The sequence below is a fragment of the Anopheles cruzii genome, chromosome 3 (genome assembly GCF_943734635.1).
Source record: "Anopheles cruzii chromosome 3, idAnoCruzAS_RS32_06, whole genome shotgun sequence".
Classification (NCBI taxonomy): domain Eukaryota; kingdom Metazoa; phylum Arthropoda; class Insecta; order Diptera; family Culicidae; genus Anopheles; species Anopheles cruzii.
In genome coordinates, this window is record NC_069145.1 from 14,826,543 (window position 1) to 14,843,544 (window position 17,002).

Here is a 17,002-nt window from a genome sequence, read left to right on the forward strand (position 1 = left end):
ATGTATGAACTGCTTACCGACATCATTTTCACTACACTGATTTTGAAAGGTCAAATAGCTTTAATAGAACTGCGTTGTTTCTGTTTCTAACATTATCGAAAACGAATTCATTTTCAACTTTTTATAAGCTCCTACTTTTTGGTCACAGTGTTATATTTAGAATTGATGTGAACACAAAAAAAAATAAATTAACTATTAACTAGTATCTTACTTAACGAAGTAGCAAGATGAGAGTTCTCCTTTAGATACAGTCGCGATGTTCGTTTACCTTATTTTCTATTTTCTCCAAAGGCACTTCAATAACAGTTCTATGCTTGTCAACCTTTCTTTTAACTATCATAATCGATTGGCAAATCAATTCGTTTCTCGTGCCCTCTCGTGCGGAGTAGCCGAGTCGTGATAACGATAAATTTGTAGCCAATCGGATGGCTCGGAGACAACCGGCTCGCCTGCATCGTCCCACGTCCCACTGTCCCAACATAACGCCTTGTGGCGTTTGTGGCTGCATGCAATCGGTAATTAAATTAACTTGTTTCAGCGAACAGACTACATCAAGGGCCGTGGCCATTTTCTGTCCATTTTACGCGCATTTTCTCCCGAGGTGGACAGTATCAGTGTGCGCGGTTCGACTACATTTTTCAAACCCCCCGAGCCTGGGAGCCTCGGAGCGCCGTTCGACCGACGACGACGACGATGGGAAGCGAGCAAAAAAAATCACTTGCGCTTTACTTTTTCATGTTTTCACTTCGCTAAACCTGGAACCTTGGCCGGACCCGCCACCGATCGCCATTTGTGGGCAGCATTTATTCACTTGTCCACCCTTTCGGGCCGGTGCATTCCGCTCGGCTACTCGCGCCCGCATGTGTGTGTGCTCCATCATTGGGTGTATTTATTTATTGGCCATCCGTTCACCAGACGACTGCAGACTGCAGGCAGCCCCCAAGCATGAGCGAGCTTTGGGCTTTCCTTCCAATCGATTGCTAGGCCGATGCGCGTGTGGCAATTGTCCGTAGGCGCTGGCAAATCGTGGTAATCGTGGTTCTGGTTTTGCTGGGACATACTAGTGCGACATCAGGCCCGAGGGGCCGATGCTGCCGTTATAAATTGGTGTCGTAACTCGAGCGGTTCGTCGGTCGGAGCGGCATATTTATTAATTCAATTTAATCCAACGATCAGCCCGAGGCGATGTTCCGTTTACATTCTGTGCCGATGTCCGGCCGATGTTCTATGTTGGTGATAATCTTAGTTTCATAGAAAAGGTTGATTTTCCTCCTTTTATTGTAGTTACACAATTTTTTCAATGTTCTTAAAACATCACGAAGGAAGGAAGTTTGTTTTATTGGCTGCTGCTATCTAGTTGCAGTAATTCTTTTCTTTTCTCTATATTAATTCACTGTATTTAATGATAGCCCCAAGGCAATCTGTGATAGTCCTTGGCGCATAAATGCGTGTATGTTTACCCATATAAGCCCTCCGAGATAATCCGGACCCGCGGGAGGTGTGGACTGTTCGCGATAAACGTGCCCGTAATAAATTGCGAATAATTATTATTGATCGTTTATCCCCGCGAGTGCGCGTGCTGCTCGGACGCGAGAAACGGAAGCGCCTTCGTGTGACCGAAGAGCATCGTGCAGTCTTCGATTATCAGCGCGCCCTCCATAGGGCTGCTGGAGTGAATGAAGAAAGATAGAAAGGCTGCGCATTGGCCATTTCGAAGGGTGCCTTTTTATGAGCATTAATTCACTGCCGCCAGTGATACGTAAATCTTGGCCGTTGCGCCAGCGTCCCAGTGGCAACATGTTCACACGGCGCGGAACACGCACGCACCGTGCGCGATGCGCGGCCAGATAGCGGCCGTGTTTTTACGCTTGCTCTGCCAACCTCGGACGGTATGACAACTGTGATCAATTTTTCTTGCCCCAGCGCCGAAAGGGATAATTGAGACATCATACCAGCGCGGCGCGTACGGGAAGGTCACAATGATCCATTGCCGCGCGGAAACGCGATATCAAGATGGCGGGGCGCTACTTTTTGTTCGATTTATCGTTGGCACCGCTGTCGACACTTCGGCCAGTGTCATTCTTCGGTTTTGCTACGTTTTAGTTTCAAACCGGGACCGGGAATGTTGCGTACGATGCGTACGGACATCTGGCTCCGGGCCGGTTCGGTCGGTGGTAAACCGTGAGCACCTATCGACCGACGACCGACCCCTTACCGAATTGTTGCGAGCAATTATCGTGATGCTTCAGGTCGAGTGGCGGATTTCATTACATCGGCTACTTAAGTACCTCGCGCGCGTCCGCGGTGCGCTTAGAAACTTATCTTGAACTCTTCTTCTCCATTGTACACCGTGTTGAAGGGTCACTTTTGATACTCCTCTTCATCGTCCAAACACGGCCTTAGACGGGGGCATCCCCGAAAATTTCCACTCCATCGCTTAGCTGCCCGCAACAGTTTACTTTCCTTTTCCCTGTTTAATGAGCCGTAATGGTTTCCTGTCTCCCGGCATTTTTAAGCCCAATTTATGTTCAATCCAACAACGCTCGCTCGGCCGGCCAAGCCGATGCGATATAATAAAGTAATTTAATTACCCCGCCACGCCACGGAGAAGTTCGACACTCGTTTACTTTTCATTTAATCGCTTCAATTTGTTCCAACACTTTCCTTTCCGGTGGGAATGTCGGCAGACCGACAGTGTCGACCCCAAAACCCGTCCACGTCAAGGATCCAACATGAAACACGGCACCTGCCGGCTCCAAGGTATCATTGGGTCGTCTTTCTAAACGCCGGGTATGATTCCGTCCCCGATGTTCAATTTCTCTTTCAGTCCCGCTGAGCACCCGGAGGTTGATGCTCGATCTCAGAAAAAAGCAACCATTCTTGACGGCTCGCTGTCGGGAAGCGAAAGGGAACCCCGAAGCCCAAGTCCGAGGCTATCAATCAGTTTTCGCGCCCCGCCAACCGCACGTCAGATCGTGCCCGTACATGAAGGTCAAGGCTGGATAGAACTTCGCACCTATCCCTATCTCCCTTGGCATGAAAACCGAAACCATCTCGCGGGCATCGCGGGACGATGGTCTGTTATTACGTGTTGCATAAAAACGAAATGTTTTATGTAGGCTCGGCTTCCGCGAGGCGTCAAACCGTTGCATACGATCCCTAATTAACACCGTAGGGGCGCCGGCGCTCTGAGACACTGGGGGTTAACGGACAGTGGTTGCCGAAAAAAACACACACACAGAGAGAAGAGAATCGTGACTCAACGAGGAAAATCGAAACGGTGAACTGTGGCAAGCTTTCACACGCTTGATGGCGGGAATGAATGTTGTCTCTTGATACGTAAAAAACGGAAGGTAACGTAGAAGAAGTAACACGTTTTTTGCCACGTGAGTTAAAAATAGCATCAATTGTGTAATGGGCTTCATTGCGAGACCCCAGCGGTCGTAATAACACAACGCCGTATCGAAAGACTTCTAGCACCCGTAAAGCGACGAACCTTTTATTAGAAAATACTTCGATAAGTATTTTTGTACCGAACAGACCAACAATCCAATCTGTCAAATGAAATTTGCATCACGAGCTGCAGCTAACAAGAGCATAACCTCCGTTACGCCTGGCTAATGACTAATAAGGAGGTAATCATTACAAAGCACTCCATCATCTTCCGTAACAATATTCTGAAGCTACGAAGGAAGGATCCTGGGCCTGCGGGGGAACGCGGGGAAAGCGATACGTCGAACCGCAACATTGTTGCAAATTCCCGTTCTGGGGTGGCGTGCCGTTCCCGGCAGTCCGAGGCCGAGCGTCAATGAAGCAATTGCACTAATTTCATCGTACCGGTTTACGTAAAATTGACGCCGCAAGCAAGGCAACCGGGACAGCGACCGTCGGCCAGCCCGCCGGGGCTCGGTATTAATTGCAGAAAGTCTACCTCCGGGTGGTCACAAATCCGCGCGCGCTCAGAACCATAGCGTATCTTCCGCTTAGGGCTTCGAGCACCTAGGCCCATCAGCTATGGCTAGAGATTAATGATGACTCTTACATACTGATGGCCAGCAAACTGTGCCACCAAGCGGTGGTTCGCTGGCAGCCCGCGACTCTCAACCACAGCGGGGCTCGAGGGCTTTGTTTTAGCGGCCACTGCAACCCGCACTATCAAATTACATGGGACACCGCCGTAGGGTAGCGGCCACGTGAAGTGGTAATTTGTGCGTTCGATGCTTCGTTGGGCCCATATTTGCAACAAAGTGTCCTCGTTCGGACACATTTTGCGACCGTGCGGTGGTCCATCATGCCACCGAAGCCGTAGCGCTGCAGGTTGGGCGTGAGAGCGCACATTGGCCGACATACTCTGCGGACGCACTCTGGTTGCGCGGCACGTCTTGGTTGATTACCGGAAGAATTCCTCATGTGTGTCACACGTTTGGTCTCGTTGGCCGATTCGCTCCATCGATTAAGTTGGTCTCTGATCTGATGACTCTCTTCAAGTACCTCACTTCAATAGCATCCAAATAAGGGCTCACGTGTAAATAACTACATTAGTCTACACCAACCAATCGATTTTGCGTTAGCCTAGACCATCGCTTATTTCCATCAACTGGACACTTACAGCACGTTAAGTCCAGTTCCCGCAACACCGTCCTAAAATGTAGCGCCTGACGCCGCGTCTGAGGATTATACGTTTCGCGCCTCGGTGCTGTGACTAAGTGCTGCAGCAGAGCCGTGATTAGCTGCACGCCCGTATGTAATTTTCTCGTTCAAAGTTCTCGTTCCCGGGAGAAGGTTCACGATCTCCATGCCAAAGGGAAACACATCGATGCCCCGTCGGCTTGGTGCTTTTCGATGCACTTCGTGCTCTTAGCCGCTTCATGCCGCTAATGCGATACGGGTGCCAGATTTATTGCTTTATTTAGTGTCATTCATCTTGTTGCGGCTTCGGTCAAATTAAATCGCAGGACTGTCCGGTGTAATCAGCATGTTTGTTTTCTAAATGGCCAAATGTGTGGACTTTTATTACCCCCAAAGCGGTCACTGACGATGGCTCTATAACTGATGGCTGCCGAATTAGAGCAAAGTTTTGTAATTAATCCTGAAACCTCATCTTAATTAAAGTATGTTTAACATAAACAAGAATCGCTAAGCCGGATCATCATCTCGAAAGCGTCCGATCGGATCATAAAGAACTAAAGAAGCTGAAAGCTTCCTGTCATTCCGGCAACACACTTATGCGCTGGACTGACTTATTCGAACGTCCTCTTTTTTGGTATCAACTTCGAAGTGCGAGACAAAACGGTAACTCGATAACCGGATTAAGTCTTAGGGGACTGCTGTTGACATACATGCCATGTGGTGTCACCACGGCCCTAGTACCATATATTAGGTCTTCGTTTAATCCCCTTTACAATGTGGACCCAGCCTGGTTTGTGCTCGAAACGGAAACAACTGACCTATTCAACATTCGAACCTATTCAGCTTTTCGAAAGCTCCATTAGTTCTACTTCAGTAATTCGATAAAAAAATCTAATTTCGGATCTTCTTCTGCTCTGCTGCTACCGAAGACGTCCAGTAGCGTTAATGGGCGTGAAGATTCTTTTACCCCGAAAAAACGTACCTCTTCCGGACGGGCAACCTTCCCGGAACCAAAGTGGTACTGGGGAGTGAGTTTTTGCGCCTTTTAGCGGCAAGTTGGCGGATTACGTAAGTGGTACCGAGACTAAACGTTTTCGGTTACCGTGCCTTCTACGTCTACCGACCGCGGCAGAACCTTCTCCCATCACTTGAACAGCCTCATCTCGTCAGTTGGTCTGGCCTCGCCCGGACGGAAGTCAATTTTCTCGTAATTGATTAAAGTGCGTTTACGGGCGTCACTCGCAATGGATCCGCTTCGGTTAGAGACATTCGGCTCACCGATGCCGGCAACCGATATGTGGCCTGAAGATGACGATTAGTCTCGTCGATTAAATGAGGAGTTATACGATATTTCGTAACCTTTCTGTGTGTTACGACACATTCAGTTTCTAAGCTCTTCTTGGATTTGCCCTACATTCGCTAATGCATCGCTATCGGTCACCCGGCGATGTTCCGTTGCGATTCGATCAGTTATCTCCCGGTGCATCGATATCGGCTATGCTGGGCAAGGTGTTCGCCGACGACCGGAAGGTAGCCCCGGATCATTGCTTCACGCCTGTCACAAACTGATCCACTTATCCCGTTGCCTGCTCCCGTTGAAGCTTACGCCTCCCGACGCTCCGCGCAGCTGTTGCCGCTGCGCTGAACATTGATATTCAAATGAGCCGGTAATCAATTAGATATATTATCATAATCGAACCAATCTACTGCCGCTGGGAACTGGTCGAGATACGGGTCGGCCAGGACCCCTTGCTGGGGTGTTAGCAAAAGCTTGTGCTGTGTGTGTGTGTGTACGCGCTTAAGGCACGCAGCAGGAAAATGTAGAGAGCACGGCCCCGTGGTCGGAGCCGGTTACACCGCATGATTGATGAGCTATTGCTCAATCGACAGATTGTTGCGTAAGAGCCTGCGAAGAAGGCAAAAAGCATGCTCTCCCCGTTCGGCGACAGGCTTCTCGATAGAACCGTTAGGACACGCCGTGGTGGAGAATCGAATCGTTACGGGTTTCGTTACGCACTTTTACTGCTGCTGCTGCTGCTGACCTTTCATAGCAGCGCGTGATAATTACAGGAGCGACTCCGAAGCCGTGCCGTAGATCCAGCAGGGCGACCGGTGCGGATGGTACAGTCTATCGATTATCGAAACTCGGCACCTCGTAGAATGTACCGTGCGCTAGATTACGCGACGGCCCAAGAGGTGCCATCTGTCGCCAGGTTCTGGAAACTAATCTTGCGCCGTCCGAGGACCGCTCAGCAATGCTATCCATTCGATCTCGTGATAACGATCTTCGGCTCTTCCCCATTGCTGCCGATCGATTAGAAGCCGATAGCATAGCCGTGGTAAGTGTCTGGGTGTTTCCCACTTTCGAGCTCGGATCGATCTGCGTCAGGTTTCGCAGAAACCACGATACCACGCGATCATCGATGCAGCGATAATGCCTGACACCGTTACAAACCGTGCCCGTGTGCTGGCGGACGCGATGCCTAAAGTGGACGCGTTAATTAGACGCGTTTACGCATAAAACAGACGCTGCACAACATGATGTTCAGTTCCAGCGCCCGCTGTCGGCGCCGTCCGTCGCCTCCGTGCAGCTTGTGTACTTTCACTGGACCATGTTGAATGAGGCGGAACGCCATGATCGATGTAACGACCAGCTACTACACACACACACACACGCGCGCGCACACGGTTCGGTGAAAATGAAACCGATATTATGCATAATAACTGCGCGGCCCTTAGTGGCGGAGCATAAAACGGGCGTTTGTTGCGTTTCGCCTGGGTACTGAGCATCTCAGCAACGGTATGTATGATCTTATGCTTGTCTTCAGCAACCCGTGTTCCGCTGCGATGGCAGTTTGTGGCCACCAAGACGAATGATAGATCAGTACGTATTAGGGATGTGTGCTTCGTTTGCTTTCGTCCTCCTCACGGACACTTGGTGTGTGTTTACTGTTAACGTTCCGTTCAAATCCCGGTGTTTACGGTCGGCGTCTGTTATCAAACGTGTGGCAATCAACAGCAGAGCACGAGATGAAATGCAAATGAAGGAAAAGCTTTGCCAGTGCTTTGGGATAAGAATGCGGTAATGAACTTAATAGTACCTCAATTTCTGTTTAATATGTTCTACGTTGGAGGCATGGCGACTGAATTACTGTTGGGTGCAGTGACATGAGAACGGCTCGCCGTTAACCCATAAATGGTTTTACTTACATCCATAAGTATTATGTTGAGGTGATCTATCTAGTGTTTGGATTTCCATGATGGAGTGCAAAATATCGATTGTGGCTAACGCTATATGACACTGAATTCAAGTTTTCAGCTTCAATTTCGTCGAAGAACCAATAAGCTTATGATGAGTTTAACTGTAATGATATTTCTCAATATTCTGCAAACGTATAACGTTCCATTTTGTAAATGTTAAAGTTTTTACTAAATGATTACAACTTCCAGAATGAAGTTTGACTGGAAAGGGCCCGTTAATTGTACGCCAGATTGTGAAAGTTATTCGCTTCTAACGTTCAAGCCATTTTGCAGCCATTCTGGCGTATAGCTGTTTGTGTCACATTCACGCCAGCATTTATGTGAAGAAAGGTACACAAAGGATCAGCTATGTCCTCCTATTACTTTCACAAGAAAGCCTTTCTTGGTCTGTTTTCTACGAAAGTTCAGGAAAATGTAAGGTGCGCCCAGAATTGTGATTACTCCAACATTATCAGCATCCTGTGGTCGATCCGATTCGCTCCGTGGACAGCACGTCCGAGGAACAGCCGGAAATACCGACGCCGCCACCCTGCCTCGCCCGAATGCGGTAGGTTGAGGTTTGCATTTGCTTCCGTTGCGCCCGGGACAAGTAGAGCGAGCCACTGCCACGGCGCAACAGTTATGCAACTAACCTACAAAAACGGCACCGAGGCACGCTAAGTGACCGGTCGGGGAATGTGTGCGGAATATTCTACATCCATTCATCACGCCCGGCGGACGAGGGCACAAAACCGCAAAAAACCATTCGCGTCGAAAAGCAGAAAACCGCTGCGTGATGTGTGCTCCGAAGCCACTTCCGCACGACGTAGACCTCGGGATATGCAAATGATTTCGGAAGTGGATCGTTTTCGTGGAGTCGGGGCGAAACAATGAGCACGCGCGGGCCAGATGGGAGCGCTCGGCTTGGCTTTTCCGGTCCGGCGCACGGCGATCGCTCGGGATCGCGCATCGCGCATTAAATCGAGTGGCGCCCAGCACCGGCACCCGGCGGGCGACGAATCGCGCAGGCACGCTCCCGGGAACGGGAATCGATCGAAATGATAGCAATTAGAGCAACCTTAGAGGCTGCCCAGAACCTCTCGTCGGGAGGCCCGGATCGTCGAACCCGCTCGATTCGGGCCGCGTGGAAACCCCAAAACTGCTGACTGCTGTCTGGTTCTGCGCCGCCGTTCCGACAGAACAGTGCGTCGAATATCGGGCGAGTAACAAATAGGTAGCTGTACCTAATAGACCCGTCCTAATGGGTACGTTCTGCGCAAACAGTCCGTGCGGTCCAGTGAGCGCGGATCGGCCGTATCCCCAGCAGCTCATGAACGCCCTCGTAGTGACGTAACCGTCGCTCGAACATGTGGCCCCGTGAAAATTCGATCTATGTTCTTGACTTATCCTGTTCCTGTTGTGTTCCTTGTCAATTTCTATTCTTTTGTATTATTGAATGGAAATCGCTGAACTCGATTGAGTTGAACGTTGAATTTAAGTCGAAGATCGTCCAGATGCTCCACCAGCGCAAAAAGGGGAGCTACTCCGCTAGGTCGTAGATTCTAAATGACCACCACCACATAACCCTCTAATAGACTTAATAACAAATAGCTAGTTGGGGTCGCTTCTTGGGCCGGACGTAGATTCCAACCACTTTTCGAGCTGCCCTTAGGCAGTCGAGGAGCATTTTCAATTCCAAACCCAACTGTAGCAATTTCCGGCTGTCATCCTGGGTAACTAATTAAATGTCCTTGAAATACATCTGATGGACAGGCTATCCATAACTCCACTCCAGGACCGGACCGGAGTGGCCGGTTGGGCAGATAATTACTTTCGCGAAATGAGAGTGATACGGCAACAATCATCATCATTCGCTTCCACTCCACCACTCTCTCTCTCTCTCAACCGGTGTCCGCCGGTATCCATTTCTATTGCCGGGCCGAGGGACGAAACTGAAGGCGGCAGCCTTCGCCTTCACTTTCGGTTCGCCCGGTCTCTAGCCGCCCTCGAAGGAAACTGGACCCTGGCTGCGTCCCTCGGCGTCGGTCGGTTCCGCTCGGTTTGGGCCCCCAGCCCCGACGATTGCCCTAACAAAATGCGGCGGCGAAATGAAATCGAATCCAATCCGCGCCGACGACGACGACGCGCTAGGGAGAAATTGGAGTCGCAAGGCGCAATCAGGCGGTGTGATACTTTCGATCGCCATATGCACCAACGCTATGCGCTACAGGTTTGCGTGTGACTCGTCCGTTGGGTTTTGTTGTTTCTGCAACGAAAGAGAAACCACCCGCCACCCGATTGTTGCTAATCGCCACCCGCCCGGGCCTGGGCCCCGGTGAGGGTTGAGATGTTTTCACACCGATCCGGTTGGCGCGTCGAGGCGCTCACCGAGTAACCTGCGCAACGGTCGCCGTGGATGATTGACGCTTAGGAGCCTGGGACGGCCAGCGGGCCCCGTCCGGAGAACCGGATAACCTCCGGAGCGAGCCGGCCACAGCTTTCTTCACCGAACTCACGACGAGGCAGGGTCCGTAAATGGTCGGCGCATCGTTGGTTTGAACAATGTTTGCCCATGCGGCTGGCATTAATTAGATGTACCCCGAATGAACGTTCGCGGATTGCCCGCCATCTAATGGTGGTTGCCATTTATTGGAGCTACTTCTACTTCTGCCCGGCGCCTTTATGGGCATCATGGGGCAACGCGTTTTATGACACACCCGGTGACGTCCCGTCCCTTGGCTGCTCATTAGGACTAGTTATATTGGGTTGGCACTTTGCTAAATCACTCATTATCGCTAATATTAGGTTGGGGAAAAAGAAATCCATTATTTTCTCGTAGATGCTTTAGTGATCGATATCTCGTGAAGTATCGATCGTACAGTTTCAAGTTTAGGCTCGTTTTAAAGCTGATACTTTACACTTAAAAAAATGCTTTCACTGTTTTTGTTTGTTCTATTCGTTTGTGAGTTACAGGGTGTTAACAATGGAAGTCAACCAAGAGAAAATTCGGTACATTTTACAATTTTTCTTTGAAAAGGCGAAAATTCAAGCTAGGGCTGAAATTTTGCATGGTGTTTATGGTGCCGATACTCTAACAGCTAGTTGTGATAAATTTTGGTTTCGTTGACCCGTTTCAGTTATTTTTGATGTTAAAGATGCATCACAGGCAGACACGTCATCGAAAATGTCGATAAAATCACAGAAATAATCAAAGTTGATCGGCATGTTAGTAGTCAGAGCATCGGCCAGGAGCTAAAGATTAACATCAGACAGTTTTAAGCCATTTGCGCAAAGCTGGATTCACAAAGAAGCTCGATGTTTGGGCGCCACCCTATTTACACCTAAAAACATGATGGCCGAATTTCCATCTGCGCAATTTTGGCCAAACGGAATGAAATCGACACCATTTCTTAAACGGATGGGTACTGGGGATGAGAAATGGGATACATACGACAATACTGTGTGAAAATGATCGTGGTCTAAGCGTGGTGAAGCAGCTTAACCGGTGGTCAAACCAGAACTACGGCCAGTAAGGTTCTACTGGGTATATGGTGGGACTTGAAAGGAACGTTTATTATGAGTTGCTTCCGTGTGGTCAAACATAAATTCAGATCTCTACTTGTCAATTACTGCACCGTTCGAAGCTAGCAATTGACCAGAAACGACCAGAATCGGCCAACGAAGAGGTTTTGTGTTCCATCAGGACAACGAAATGTCACGCACGTCTTTAGTGACTCGCCAGAAAGTCCGGGAGCTTGGTTGGGAAGTTTTAATGCATCCACCGTATAGTCCGGACCTTGCACTAAGCGATTGACACCTTTTTCGCGCATTACAAAATTTCCTGAGTGATGAAAAACTGAGATCAAAAAAGGATTGTGAAAATGGATTGCTCGAGTTTTTCGCCAATAACGACTAAGCCTTTTACAAAGAGGCATTATAAGCCTATTTGAAAAGACAACAAATTTTCCAACAAAATACATATTTGACGAAATCGGACCATCGGAAGTATCTTAAATAATGTTTTGAATTCACCCAAAAATAATGGATTTCTTTTTCCCCAACCTAATATATCGGGATCATGGTGAAGGGCACTTTTACTTGACACAAAGTTGTTGTGGTGGATTCCAGGCTGATTGACGCAGAGCATGCGATTTCATTGCCAAGCTGCTCATGCTTCCTATGCTTCGTTCCGATTTGCATCCATATTGGGCATCCTTTTCCTTAGTCTTAGTTTCCTTAGTATCCTAAGGGGTTTTTGCTACAACTTTTTTAAGGTTAAGGTGAAATTGTACGTAATGTTTAAGGAGTCGTTTTGTTTGTTTAAAATAATTAAAACGGACAGAGCCATATTAAGCATCAAGTTAATATGGCATAGCAACCGATGAATCGCTGTAGCGCTGACGGACGAACCACGGTGCAAGGAGTCGAAGCCTCCCCAAAAGTGCATTGCGCGTTCCTTAATTTCTGTGCTCACTCATTCACTCACTGGTGCCCTTCAGTTGATCCTCGACGGCGATTGTTCCCCAAACAAGCTGATGATTGGTACAGCGCCAGATATTCGACAATCATGTACCTCTCATCAATCATCGATCGAAATGCAGGCAGGATTTCTCCGGAGCGGGCCAGACAAAGGTCCGCCCCGACGTGGGATGGTCAACCGTCAGTTTATGCAAATAATCATCTGCCCCAGGTTGGCCCTCAAGAAGGTCGGCCCGCAAAAATCCTCGGCCCGGTATCCTCGTGGCCCGGTGAAAGGGGTAGTAGCCTGTGAGTGTGTTTACACATGAACTCAACACGCCACCGTCGCCGCTGCCGCCGCAGCCGCACCGGACATTGACAACTTCATTCACGGACCCCATTGTGTTCTTGGCAGTTCGCGTCACACAGGCACGTCAAGCACGATTTTTTGGCAACATGATTGATTGGCAGAGTTGGCCCCGTGTCCGGCCGGGTCCGCTGATTAATGAGTGGCCCGGCGATAATTGCTTATGTCAGACCTTTGGACTGGCCCCTGAGCCGGAGTCGATCGCGGCGGACCACTTGAATGGACAGCCCACTTCCTGGGTGGAACTTATGGAGACGGGGTTCTTCCCCGGATGAGGTTCCATTTCCTCTTTTTGACGTCCAGAGTTGCAACTGCTGGATTGGGCGCACCCAGGTCACCCGCCGAGAGAGAGCTTGAAGGTCGTAGCGTCCAGCTTGGTGGGTTGGCAGGTGCCCTCCTGGCTAGCCTTGTTCCGGGTCTATCCAGTCAGATCTTCACACACGGCATGCCCATAACCGGGGCGAGCGTTCGGGCTATCGGGGCCCTATCTGGACGGACAGTCAGCTGGGGCCGGGCCACGAACCGTGTAACGGGCAGGCGATTGCGATCGTGTTGTCGATTAGCGCAACAGTGCCACCGGCACCGGTCCCGTCCCGTGAAGGGTGCCGGGTTGGTTGCGTTTTTCGCGATTTCCGGGATTGACGCAGTGCGAAGACCGCTGCCCCCGGGATCCCGGGTCTCGATTGGGTGGGCTGCCCAAAAAAGGCAACTGTCCTTCGAAGTCACTCAATCGCTGTGCGACGGTGAACGTTGTTTGATCATACCCACCGGGCGATGGGTGGCGGGATGGCGGGACCACCGTCGCATCAAAAGGCAGTGACACAGAAATCTTTCCCGTCGCAACCGGCGTGTTGCGCAAGGAAGTTCGTCGGGCCCGGGGTGGACCTCGCGGGGCCGAAAACGGCGACCAGCTCCTGTCGAACGCGGTCACCGGACGAACGTCGGAGCGTCGGAACGAGTAACGGAGAAAATGTTATTCAACCACCAGGGGCCAACCACGGCCGACTCCTTTGTGGCCGTGTTTGCGTGTGTGTGGTGGGCATTTGTTCTTGTCCGCCACCGATCGATTGCGATGGCGATTGGAAGCGTGGCTGTGTTGGGTGGCTACGTCTAACCCTATCACTGTCGCCGCCCATCAACGCCGTGGACCTGAGGGAGCGCCTTTCGGGCGGCCACTCCGATTTGGCATTCTTTCGCGTGGTGCGCCGATCGGCCGGTGAGTGATAAATGACAAGACATCACGATGGGCATTCTGTTCCTGGCCCTGGCCGCTAACTTGCCGGGGGTTTCGCTGGTGTCTCGGGCCACATGCGAGAGCGCGTCATGTGAGAGCGCCGAAGAATAGAAACGTTACGGTGCCAGATAGCATCGGAAACGTCGGAAGACATCGCACCCGGCGTCGGTCACTAGCCGCCGGTGCGTGTATGTACCACATTAGCCGGGTCTGACGAGCGGCGGAACCCGCTAGACCGTGCACCGCACAGACCCGTATCGGCTTACCTCGTGAAGGAGGTCAACTTTAATTACCGTAGGTGTCGGCTGATCCGTCGCGCCGAAGCGATGCACACAGTTGCTCTACTCCAAAGACCTGCTTCGCTAGCGGATTCGCGTGCCCCCCCTTGGACGCGAGTTCCTGGGGCCTTTTTTATCACCTAGACACACACTTCTATCACCTCGACGGTGTACCGGGCATGGGGTATTAGTTACCAAAAAACTATGCAAAAATTAGCCACTATGGAAGCAGCATAGACAAGGAAACGCCAACCGATACACTACCCGGTGGTCACTTGCCTCCGGACCTCCGGTATGATGGCCCGTGACAGATCATATCGAATTCTCTCCAATACCCTAGAGCGCACTCTCAGGCCCTGGACTTCGGGTTCGCAAGAAGCAGCAGCCGAGGAGCCACAGCTTTCCGATGGAGAGCCACTTCCACACACTTTCTTTCTGGCGCTGGGCAGTGCTTTTGAGCCAAGAGAAAAAGGGCTGCACCTTGATTAGGTTTTTGTTTGCATTTCGCACGGTTCTTCGCACTTTCCGGCACCTTTTGTGTGATTAGGCCTCTGTCGGGCCCCTACGTGTGTGTGTGTGTGGTACATTTGTATCGAGTCGTGTCCAGCACTTTCTCGCTTTTTCTCCAGCCGACCAGCTCGCCCGGATGTTCGACGATTTGATGTTGACCTACGGGAGAGTTTCCACATACCTGGCAGGTGGTGCGATACATGGAGAGCCTTGTCGGTGGTCGCAAAATTCCCCCACCCGGGAGATGAAACCGATTATTCTCCATTCTTATGCTGTTAGGACTCTTGATTGACTGTGTCCCGCTTCGGTGCTGTGCTTCATTAGCGCACCAAGGCATTAGAGTTATTGAATTTGGAAACGTTAATTGAAATTCATTGGATACGATTATCAATTCGTATTTTTACCTTACTTTTGCAGTTATTGCCAAGCCAATAATTGATTTCTTCAACCTTCCAAGCGACATTGGAAGAAGATTGACATTATATGAAATTGCTTCATAAATTTCAGAACAAAATTCCTTGAAATATTTCATCAGTTACGATAAATAATAAAACAAATTTTTGATTTAAAAACAATGCACATTTGTCGACTCCTTCGAGTGCCCCTACGACAGATGATAACGACCTCTGCTGTGACAATAGCCATGAAAGTGTACTAATTAAATTAATTTCCAACTGCAAATTATGTAATTAAAATTAGAAATCATGCTCCACGCTCGTTAGCCGTGGTTTGTTTTAGCCCTGGCGCTGCATCAATCAGCCCTCGACAGCCCTCTGCAGGCTTAATTTCTTCCAGCCCTTCCAACCTTTCCCGCCATTCGTTCACGCGGGCGGCAAATGTCACGGTAGTGGGTGCAGAAAATAGCGCCGATTGATCGGCAATTCCGCGCGCAGTCCGGACCACCCGGAGCGAAAAGCATGCTTATTTACGATGAAACAGCTCCTCCGGGCGCCTTCTGTGAGCGCTTCGGAAGCTCGAAGCTCGAAGCGCGTCCTGCTGCCAACGCCCAACGCCCGGGCCGGGCAGGTTGCAGCAGCAGCAGCAGCAGAACACGCGCGGGCCACCCGTGCACACACTCGTGCATATCTAATGAATTATTACTCCACCGAACGCTCTATTATTTTGATGTGCTACTGATTGGTTAATAAATTATATTAAACTGCAGGCGTGCGCCGCCGTGTTCGGTACGTTAATGTCAGGCGCCTCCGAAGCACGGACGATCGTCGGTGCAATTGCAGTCGCGTTCGATTGGTGGGCCTGGGCGCTCCGAGGCCGGAGGAACCTTGACGAGGGCAAGTGCAGCTCGGTGCATCGGTTGGGTGGAAGGCGAAGAATGGTGTGCAGAAACTGTGCAACTGAGAGAGACCTTGGCCACATCTTGCTCGAGATCGGGCGGGCATTGTCTTGATGGTTTTGCCTGTTTGCATTTCCTGTCGGCGGACGGTCTGTTCATGGTGGCTACAGGTTCCAGGGTAACAGAAGAATCTCTTTAGTTTGGTTTGCAATAATTTATAGATTGATTCTTCATCTAGAATATTTATTTAAAACATGGCATCGATTTATGGACATGCTCCTGTTACAGATGCATTTTGCCTACATCTAGGCGCAATGTGTGACCTCTGCTAACTTATTCCACTGGACAAGTACGGTATGGATTGGTTTATAAACATTTAGTTCTACTCTTTGATGCTAACTGATTCCTGCTAGGTGCTCCTGTTAACCTCGAACACCGAGCACCTCATTAACCCACAGTTAGCAAAAACATTGCGATTAATGACAGCGTCACAAAAAATAGTTAATAAATAAGCCCAACATTAACGAATCTGATTCGTTCCTTCGCCTACCGTTGGCACCCTTCTCGGTCACAGCTAGAGCCCATCGGTACCGTAGAATCTATTCTGATCTATTGGTCAGTGCCACACAGCTAACGGTGGACATGCGCGCACGGATCGGAAAGATCGTATCGAAACGGGGTTACGGGTGTTCTGGTTCTGCCGAAAATGACAAAAATGAACACCGTCATTGTCGTAGCCTTGGTTGGTGAACTTGCCCTGTATGTGTGGGAGCCCCGCGTACGGAACGGACGTGTCTTGTGGTACCAGAACGGTCCGAAACCCGGGGGACCGTTCTATCGAAAGAACCGTTCGCGTAATGATCGAAGCTCCGAAACAGTTGCAGCGGCCACCCCAAAGGCCGTTGGCCCAGTTCTGGCGGCGGCCCGAGTGTCGAACAGATTTAATGCCGAAACCCGCCGGCCCATGACGGGCTGGAGGACACCGCACCTGT